Here is an 11,044-nt window from a genome sequence, read left to right as displayed (position 1 = left end):
CGGTGCCCTTCTTTGCGGGTCATTGGAAAACCTCCCTGGTCTTTGTTTGAAATTCACTGCTCGACCTTACAGATAATTGTATGTGTGGGGTACAGAGATGGGGACGTTATTCACAACTCATGTTTAACACTATAATTGCACACAGAGTGAGTCCATGCAACTTACTATGGGACATGTTAAGCACATTTTTATTTCTTAACTTATTTAGGCTTGCCATAACAATGGAGTTGAATACTTGACTCAAGACAATACAGCTTTTCATTTTTATTACATTTGTAAAAATGTCCAATATCATAATTCCACTTTGGCAATCAAGGAGTGTGAATACTGTCTGAAGGCACTGCATTAGATATATTAAATAAGATTTTACAGAGGAAGAAATACAGTAGCTGCTGCTAACTTAAACATCGCCCCGACATAATGTTATCTTGACACTGACAAAATTGTAAAGGAACAGAATCATAACTAGTAGAATTCTCAATTTCCCGATGGATTCTCAATTTCCCAGTGGATTCCCCCCAGTGTGGCTGACTAGCTGTTCAGTCTAGCGGGCTGGGTAACAGTTGTGCGATAAGGAACGTGGGATGGAATGCCTGGTGGTGTTGTGTTGGTCTGTAGACACCGGAAAGATACAAAATACCATATTTCTCAGAGGGGTTGTCTTCCCAGCATGAAAGTCACATGCAGGCAGACAGACTCACCCAGAAGAGGAAGTTGAATGTGAATAGGAGGTACTTCAGACAGACGGTTCCGCATGTTTCCTTCTTCTCGTCGTACGCTGTCGCTGGTGCCCCCATGCTGTCGGAGAAAGAGAGAGGTGGATTTGAAATGTTCAAACAGTTAACCTTGTATCCATTGTTTCTTTTAGGGCCAGTTTCCCCAGACACAGAATAATCCTATTTTTGCTATCACAGATCGTTCTGGCAATTCTCAAATAAAAACTTTATTGGAGTAAGGATGTTTAAACATGCTTTTTGCATTCGTATCACAAACCATTATTGAGAAAATGCCTTTTTTTGACATATACAGGCCTCCTTTAAGGCCCTATCATCCGTGAACCATACATGGTAGGAACAACATCTTGGTGTCATTATACTCCTTATAGTGTGCTCTAAAATATGGAGTATGTCTATACTATGAATAAATCTATTTAACATTTTTTATTTCAATGTAAAAAATATTATTAATAGCTCAAGTGAACTTTTTGATTTTGCTTATTTTTAGACAATGTTTGGAACAATATAAGTGTGCCTATTAAGCCAACCAAAATATTTAAAAAATATATATTTTTAACATATAGTCCTAATTTTGATGAAATATACATTTTTCATGGGAAGTTGAGAATACATACAATATTATTTAATAAGATAATAATATATGAAAAGTCAGCAATGGGCTTTAAACCCATGGGTGTTCCAAATAAGCCCACCTCTTAAATAATCTATTTGAATTCATTTCCAAATGTTCAAATCTTAAACTGACATTTCTTACGTACAATTAGATTATATTCTAAAGTTAAAACTGATCATGACTTTTATCATGAAAGTAGCACTCATAACAGGGTCCAAACGTATCCACAGAGATCAATGTGAAATTAGGCTTTTGTTCTTGCCAACCAGTACACATCTGATTCAACTAATCATAGACTTCAATCAAGAAATTATCAGTTGAATTGGGTGTTATTGCTTGGTAAAAATAATCTGCAAAAAATTACCTTTCTGGATAAGAAGCCATACACAAAGACCATAAATTATATGAATTAACAGAGCTCATTCACATTTCCTGCACTGCTATTTTTGTTAATTAGTTCAACTTGACTTCCTAAAGCCTATCTGAAAAAAGTTTCAAATTTCCCTCTCTACTGTTGTATTACAAAGGTAAAAACAGAAATCACCTGGACGAATGATGACAATATAACAATGCCCCCAACCAAAAGTGCATGCGTAGTCACGTAATAGTCATCTTCTCGTCCCTCATTTGTTAGCATTTCTGTCCACCACTTGTAAGTCTTCTATCCCTGATATCCCTGATCTAATTCTTCTCTCTATGCATCAACTACTACCTGTCCACTCAGAACGTCTTGGAGTACACAAGTTTCTAATTGTTCCTAATCTTGGCAGATGGCTAGATGCATAACTGTAGTTTGGGTTTTAATCAACTTAAATCTTAACAAAAATACATGCATGCTTGTACTAGTAGAAAGAGGAGGAAGGGAAGCGCTACTAAGGTACACAATAGTACATGTTGGTAGACAGAAGGTGCTCTTTGGTAAAAGGGGTGAATTGGTCGTCAAAAAGAAAGGAGGACCAAGGCACTCTTCATATAATTAATTAAAATGCCTTTATTTGTATGGCATGTTCAATAGAAACAAAGTTTTAAAAATCCGACGTGTTTCGGCTGCATGGCCTTCGTCAGGGAGTACAAAGAAATAATACAATGTCCTCTTTTGAACAGCTTTTCCAATTAGCCCTAATTAGAAGAGGAAGTGGTTACAATGTTGATTGGACACACCTAGTAAGCAATACTATACACATTAAAAAGTGAAATACTGTAGCTATGTTAAAAATACAACTCCAAGCTAGAAGTATCAGGACACTTAGAAAGGTAGTTCTAACCTTAAATATGACTGGGAGAAGTGTCAAGAATAAGAAAGCAATATATTCCATAGTACACTAGAACACAGCAAAACATGAACAACAGTCTAAACATAGCTGAGGGCAATTGAGCAAAATGTCCACTAGATGACAGCAAATGGACCAACTCACAACCCTACAGGAAGGGTGAGAAATCCATACCGTCATTTAAACCAGGGTATTTAGTGGCCTGTAGTTTGTAAATCCAAAACCTTTCCCTTTGGTTTAACTGTTTAAGACGGTCCCCTTTTCTAATAAGAGCCAGAATATGATCAATACCCATAGCTTGTAGGGGCAGGGTTGCCATGGTGTAAGGACTTGTTGTGCCTTGCCATGGGGTAGTCTTCATTGCCTACCCGTATGGCCTACTTGTGTTCCGCTAAGCGGTCTTGAAGGCGTCTCTTTGTCCGTCCAATGTAGAACACCTTGCACTTGTGACATTCAATCTATAGATGACATGAGTGGTTTTGCAGATTCATGAAATGCTTGACATAATACTCCATTTTGGAAGCGGTGTCAACAAAATACTTTTTCTGTGCAATATTTCTGCAATGGTTTGCACTGGTTACATTTAAAGAGCCCTTGGTTTGTGGTCAAGCCACGTTTTTTTGAGAGTCACCCGGAAGATAACTGTGGACAAATTGTCATTTAGGGTATCTCTTAAAGCTTATGACTGGTGGCTCAGGAAAGACTTGGCGTAGTAGCGTATCACTTTGGATGATTCCCCAATTATTTTTAATGATTATTTTAATGTTCTCTGCTTCAGTGCTTTATTTTGTAACAAAATACACTCTCTGATGTATCACGAGGCACTCCCCTTCGCAACAAGTTCTCTCTGTCAAGTAATCCAGCACTTATACCTGCATCTTTCAGGACCTGAACGCTGTAGCCCCGATTCAAGAAGCGATTTCCAATTCAGCAGATTTGACACTGTAGTCTGTTTCCTGATCGCAAATTCTGCGGACTCTTTGGAATTGGCCATATGGAATGTTCTCTTTTAGCCTTTTGGGGTGAAAGCTGTCTGCCCTCAGAATGGTATTCCCATCTGTAGGCTTCCTAAAGATTGATGTGTGCAAACAACCTTTGTCATTTTTACTGATGTCGAGGTCCAAAAAATGAATGTTATCCTTGCTGTACTCCATAGTTAGTTTGATGTTAGGGTTAATGCTGTTAAGGTATTGGTGGAAGGAAATACGTTCATCTTCTGAGCCGGACCAAAACAGGCAAACATCATCAATATAGTGTCCCCACCATATAATCCGGTCAAAGAAATGGTTGTTAGAAGGATCCAAAATGAAGTCATTTTCCCAAGTACAAACCAGCGTAGGAAGGGCTGTAGCAAGCTCCCATGGCACATCCTTTGACCCGTTTAAAAATACGGTCCTGAAAGATAAAGATGTTATGATTAAGAGTCCATTCAGTCAGTGAGACAATGAGTTCTGTAGAAGGCATCTCAGTTTCAGGCCGGGTACTCGAGAAATGGTGCATAGCTGCCAAACCTTCTTCATGCTCAATGGTGGTGTATAGAGACTCCACATCCATGGTGACTAAAAACTAAAAAGGAAGTCAAGACAACAGGAAGTAAACAGTAATTAGTAGCTAGGCTAGTGGTTTCCAATCTCTGGAGTAAAGTAATAGTCGAGTCTCAGTCACTTTAAGGAAGTAAATAAGCAGAATATCTGGCCAAAATGAGGTGCATTGTATCCAGGTGCAATAACGTCCCATTTTCGCTCTTTTCCTGTCCGAGACAAAGCTTTGTGTCAGGCAAAGCTGCAGTCCATCCGACATCTTGATTATGGTGTAGATACGAACTCTGAAGTGATCCAACAACTGCAGTTGTCCGTGTGCAGTGATCACTTTAATCTTGGGACCGTTTGAAACCGGGTTCTATTCCCAACTGAACCAATTGATCAGTTCAGTAATTGCCTAAATTCAACATGCCTGATCTTCTAGCTCGGTTAAATCAAAAACATGAAGTGCCTGCGGCACTCCAGGAATAGGGTTGCCTACCCGTTCTAGATGGTAGCGGGGTGAAGAGGCTGTAGCTCAGGTKACTGAKGTCCTTGATGAACTTCTTGGCCTTCCTGTGACACCGGTGCCAGACAGGAAGCTCTCAATGGTGCATCTGTAGAAGTTATAGGCCAAGCAGAATTTCTTCAGCCTCCTGAGATGTGAAGGGACCATTTCAGGTCATCAGATATGTCCATGCCAAGGAACTTGAAGCTTTGACCCTCTCCATTGCGGCCCAGTCGATGTCGATGGTGGGAGTGCACTCTCTTCTGTCTTCTGTAGTCCACGATCAGCTTGTTTGTTGTGTTAAGGGAGCGGTCATTTTCTTGGCACCAATCCGCCAGGACTCTCACCTCCTCCCTGTAGGCTGTCACTCGAACAGGGAGTACAGGACGGGGCTGAGCATACACCCCTGTGTGGCCCCAGTGTTGAGGATCAGCGTGGTGGAGGTGTTGTTGGCTACCTTCACCCCTTGGGGTCGGCCCGTCAGGAAGTCCAGGACCCAGTTGAACAGGGAGGGGTTCAGACCCAGGGCCCTGGGCTTAGTGATGAGCTTGGAGGGCACTATGGTGATGAAGGCTGAGCTATAGTTAATAAACAGCATTCTTTTAGTTTACATACACCTTAGCCAAATACATTTAAACTCAGTTTCACAATTCCTGACATTTAATCCTAGTAAAAATTCCCTGTCTTAGGTCAGTTAGGATCACCACTTTATTTTAAGAATGTGAAATGTCAGAATAATAGTTGAAAGAATTATTTATTTCAGTTTTTATTTCTTTCATCACATGCCCAGTGGGTCAGAAGTTAACATGCACTCAATTAGTATTTGGTAGCATTGCCTTTAAATTGTTTAACTTGGGTCAAASGTTTCAGGTAGGCTTCCACAACCTTCCCACAATAAGTTGGGTGAATTTTGGCCCACTCCTCCTAACAGAGCTGGTGTAACTGAGTCAGGTTTGTAGGCCTCCTTGCTCACACATGCTTTTTCAGTTCTGCCCACACATTTTCTATAGGGTTGAGGTCAGAGTTTTGTTATGGCCACTCCAAGACTTTGTTGTCCTTAAGCCATTTTGCCACAACTTTGGAAGTATGCTTGGGGTCATTGTCCATTTGGAAGACCCATTTGCAACCAAGCTTTAACTTCCTGACTGATGTCTTGAGATGTTGCTTCAATATATATCCACAATTTTCCTCCCTCATGACGCCATCTATTTTGTAAAGTGCACCAGTCCCTCCTGCAGCAAAGCACCCCCACAACATGATGCTGCCACCCCCGTGCTTCACGGTTGGGATGGTGTTCAGCTTGCAAGCATCCCCCTTTTTCCTCCAAGCATAACGWTGGTCATTATGGCCAAATAGTTATATTTTTGTTTCATCAGACCAGAGGACATTTCTCCAAAAAGTATGATCTTTGTCCCCATGTGCAGTTGCAACCCGTAGTCTTGATTTTTTTAATGGCGGTTTTGGAGCAGTGGCTTCTTCCTTGCTGAGCGGCCTTTCAGGTTATGTGGCTATAGATACTATAGATACTTTTGTACCTATTTCCTCCAGCATCTTCACAAGGTCCTTTGCTGTTGTTCTGGGATTGATTAGCACTTTTCGCACCAATGTACGTTCATCTCTAGGAGACAGAATGCGTCTCCTTCCTGAGCAGTATGATGGCTGCGTGGTCCCATGGTGTTTATACTTGCGTACTATTGTTTGTACAGATGAACGTGGTACCTTCAGGCATTTGGAAATTGCTCCCAAGGATGAACCAGACTTGTGGAGGTCTAAAAAAAATTCTCTGAGGTCTTGGCTGGTTTCTTTTTATTTTCCCAGCAAAGAGGCACTGAGTTTAAAGGTAGGCCTTGAAATACATCCACAGTTACACCTCCAATTGACTCAAATTATGTCAATTAGCCTATCAGAAGCTTCTAAAGCCATGACATAATTTTCTGGAATTTTCCAAGCTGTTTAAAGGCACAGTCAGCTTAGTGTATGTAAACTTCTGACCCACTGGAATTGTGATACAGTGAAATAATCTGTCTGTAAACAATTGTTGTCAWGCACAAAGTAGATGTCCTAACYGACTTGCCAAAACCATAGTTTGTTAACAAGAAATTTGTGGAGTGGTTGAAAAAACGAGTTTTAATGATTCATGCATGCCCTGCTGCACGGCCAAAGCAGACGTTGGATTGACCATACAGCACCTTTAACTCATCAGTCACGTCCAGACCTGCCCTCTCCCACACACACAGGCCGTACCAGAGTGTACTAGTCTAAGCTTTCTGTAATAGTAAGAGCCTTCTCTACACCACTTGTGCGCACACACACACACACACTAATACAAATGCAAGACAGCCTTCTCGAGCATATTGTAACAGGCTACTGCCGACCAGCATAGGGAAGAGATTACAAAGCAAACAACAGCTGTGGAATGAAGACGCATTTGCATTGTGCTGTAGTGAACTGTTTGAACGGGCTTATATTCACTATAACACTGAGCACAGCAGCATCATGAGTTCTCAGAGTGCATACTTAATTCATGTGACCAATAATATATTTGGATTGATTTCATAAAAAGGTCATATCTATAACATTATCTCTCTATATAGGAGATCAAAAGTTGGCCTGAACATATATAGTCAACACCCCAATGAGTTACACGCTGAGTCACTGAGTTCATTCGTGTCTGTGGATGCCCTTTCAGGTGGGTTGAGGAGCATAAAACCAGTGAGATCATACAGAGTTTATATCCACAGGCAAAAGGAGGGCACGGTCAACAAAAAATACGGTAAAGTAAAAATTGTCACACATGGCCCACAAAAATGATGCGGGCATGACTAGGACTTGCTGACATTAACATCCCTTTTACACTTGTGTGTCTCCAAACACAAAATGTTAAACGTACAGTAGCCAAAGCTATTTCTGGTGGAATAACTTTTCTGGCATCTAATATAGAGAACTTCATATCCAGCAACTCATTAAGTAAGCACACTAAGCTTACATTTGGCATTAGCAGACAATGTAGGTTACATCATCAAGTGTTCATGGTTTTACAGTATGTGTAGGCCTATATTTGTGTGGGGGTCTGTCACTGAACCTGCCCGGTGTCTGTTGACCATCTGTTAGGGTGGACCCCTTTAGTGTGTCCCTGTCGATTAAATTCAAACAAACCTTTGACAGGAACTCATCCTTGTATTATGTACATCAATGGGGCAGCTGAGTAAAGAAAACTAATGTGTACAGGAGGAGCACAATACACTAAAGAGGTCCAACTTAAATTCCTAATCTGAGACATACAAAAATCAAAGGCTCTTTCAATACACAGGGTTCAACACTGAAAACGTACATAGATGTTCACATTTTGAACACTGAAATCCCCTTTTTCCTTAAATCTTAATTGAGTCGCCTACCGCTCAATACAAGACCGCTGACAAGCAGAAATACCCCAGACATACCACGCCTGTATGAAATAGGCTCACAACTTAACCCCAATGAGTAATCACTGACTTGTCTCCTGTGCATGACAGATCGTTCAAGTATTTGAAGTCCTTAAACCCTTCCAGTTCCAGACATGTTAAGGACTTGATAGAAGAAACCAAGTTCCTTCACATTCGTATACTTTTATATTGGCTATAGGCCTACATGTGTTTAGTCAAACTATTATTAATTATATTAATGATAAATAGAATCCATTATAATAATTAATACATAGGTTTTGGGGTATTTTGCAAACGACTGGCATATTAAGAAATGGCGCTGAAGGAGATGACTGCCGTTTTACGATCCCGTAACCCATTGTGCTATTGTGTATGTTTTTTGCGTTATTTGTAACTTATTTTATACATAATGTTTCTGCCACCGTGTCTTATGACCGAATAGAGCTTCTAGAAATCAGAACAGCGAGCAACATTCACGCGGCCGCAGGGCCAGACGAATTACCAGATGTGTACTCCGAGCATGCGCTGACCAACTGACAAGTGTCTTCACTGACATTTACAACGTATCCCTGTCTGAGTCTGTAATACAAAACATGTTTCAAGCAGACCACCATAGTGTTCTTGGGCACAGGGACTAAGGTAACATGCCTAAATGACTACCGACCCGTAGCACTCACGTCTGTAGCCATGAAGTGCTTTGAAAGGCTGGTCATGGCTCACAACACCATCATCCCAGAAACCCTAGACCCACTCCAATTTGCATACCGCCCCAACAGATCCACAGATGATGCTATCTCTATTTCACTGCCCTTACACACCTGGACAAAAGGAACACCTATGTGAGAATGCTATTCATTGACTACAGCTCAGCGTTCAACACCATAGTACCCTCAAAGCTCATCACTAAGCTAAGGACCCTGGGACTAAACACCTCCCTTTGCCACTGGATCCTGGACTTCCTGACGGGCCGCCCCCAGGTGGTAAGGGTAGGTAACAACACATCCGCCACACTGATCCTCAACACAGGAGCCCCACGGGGGTGTGTGCTCAGTCCCCTCTTGTACTTCCTGATTACTCATGACTGCACGGCCAGGCACGACTCCAACACTATCATTAAGTTTGCCGATGACACAACAGTGGGAGGCCTGATCAGCGACAACGACGAGACAGCCTATGGGAAGGAGGTCAGAGACCTGGCCGTGTGGTGCCAGGACAACAACCTCTCCCTCAACGTGATCAAGACTAAGGAGATGATTATGGACTACAGGAAAAGGAGGACCGAGCACACCCCCATTCTCATCGACGGGGCTGTAGTGGAGCAGGTTGAGAGCTTCAAGTCCCTTGATGTCCACAACACCAACAATCTAACATGGTCCAAGCACACCAAGACAGTCGTGAAGAGGGCACAACAAAACGTATTCCCCCTCAAGAGACTGAAAAGATTCAGCATGGGTCCTCAGATCCTCAAAAGGTTCTACAGCTGCACCATCGAGAGCTTCCTGACTGCTTGGTATGGCAACTGCTCATTCAAATGTATTTGCCACATTGTACTCCTGAACGAATTTTAACTTGCCTAAACAAGTTAAAATTCAAAAACTTAAACTTACACAACGACTATATTTTAGTTATGAATTGTGTATTTACCACCCCAACAAACAAAAACATCTTACACTTTGACAACACATTAAAATGTAACGAATTCCAAAAGGTGTGAATACTTTTGCAGGGCACTGTATGTGTGACCATATACAAAATGTGAGCAAGGTTTGAAATKATTTAACGTTTTAGTCAAATATTATATCCGTTTGGGCTTCTTGGGGTCAATTTGCAGTCTACGAACTATTTACAACTATACGTTCCGCCCATAGAGGAGGGAGTAAAATGTAGGCAAGCAATAAACTTCTCATGACGAAGTTTGCAAAGAGATTTATTTATAGACTAATACACTTGAAACAAATAGCCAAACCGAAAACTGCAGAGATTACTAGTGCCTCCCCTGCGATCAAACCGCCATAAAAAWKWWAAATATATAACGCAGCCTAACGTGATCATTGACAGCTGCCTTGAAGGACACACACACAAAATGCTTTCTGCTACTAAGATCAGTGAAATGTAGGCTAAACTGACAACGGAGTGAAGAGCGGAAATCTCCACTAACAAGCAAGTCTGACAGGGAGAGATTTAGTTGATGATCCCTRTTCTAAATAATTTTTGGCGTACCTAATCACAGCAGTTGACTGCGTATCTCCAATTCACAAATAATATATAATTGCTGTGTTCCTGTGAGCTAACCTAGCCTACATGCTAGCTAGACAACAATCACTTTGCCGCAGTAATACGTTCAAATTGACATTTAAACCCTGCTTGGTATCACTAAAAGAATAAATAAATAGGTTGCCTTATAATCCAAAACGGAACGTTTAACTTAACTTTTCTGTGAATTGCAACATTGTGGCTGTCGAACATGTTAATGTTCTACAAAGTAACAAGCTTGAAGCTGCTGCTCCGTACCTACCTGCGGCTGTGTTGTTACAAGTAGCAAGGCGTTGATGTATCCAAAATAATAGATAGAGACGTTTCAAACTCAATTTTTCAGGGATTCCTTCAATTGTCCAAACCAAAGAGGGGAAGGGCAAAATGCTAAACTTGTGAGTAGCTAGTCCACTGGAGTCTGTGACTGTACAGTAGGTCGTGTCGACTCCACCCCAATCACCTTGCTTTTTTTCTGCCCTGAGGCAGTTCTGTTCCTGGTTGTTGCTTTGCGAACGGGCAACGGATTTGCGCWGAGAGTCAGAGTTTTTAAACGTATGCCAAACAAAAAATATTGATTTCAAAGTTTAACAAACCATAGGCTACAACTCTATGCACAATTTTTAATAATGTTCACTGTAAATGTTAGTTAAACATATTTACTGGAAGAGCTGTGTACTCCATTCTGTGTGTTCCTGTTTTTTCTGAAAACTCTGTTAAATA

The 11,044-nt window shown here is 41.2% G+C and overlaps 1 long non-coding RNA gene across 1 annotated transcript; it reads right to left on the bottom strand.

Annotated features, from left to right (window-relative positions):
• Positions 1 to 251: 251 nt before the first annotated feature.
• On the bottom strand, positions 252 to 10,890 carry LOC111969198 (uncharacterized). The gene is made up of 3 exons (XR_002877966.3): positions 10,587 to 10,890; positions 702 to 798; positions 252 to 612 (listed from the first exon to the last, which is right to left on the bottom strand). It is a non-coding gene; the product is annotated as an uncharacterized lncRNA (long non-coding RNA).
• Between the last annotated feature and the right edge of the window lie 154 nt (positions 10,891 to 11,044).

The sequence above is a fragment of the Salvelinus sp. IW2-2015 genome, linkage group LG10 (genome assembly GCF_002910315.2).
Source record: "Salvelinus sp. IW2-2015 linkage group LG10, ASM291031v2, whole genome shotgun sequence".
Lineage (NCBI taxonomy): Eukaryota > Metazoa > Chordata > Actinopteri > Salmoniformes > Salmonidae > Salvelinus > Salvelinus sp. IW2-2015.
This window is presented reverse-complemented; position numbering and strand designations above follow the sequence as displayed.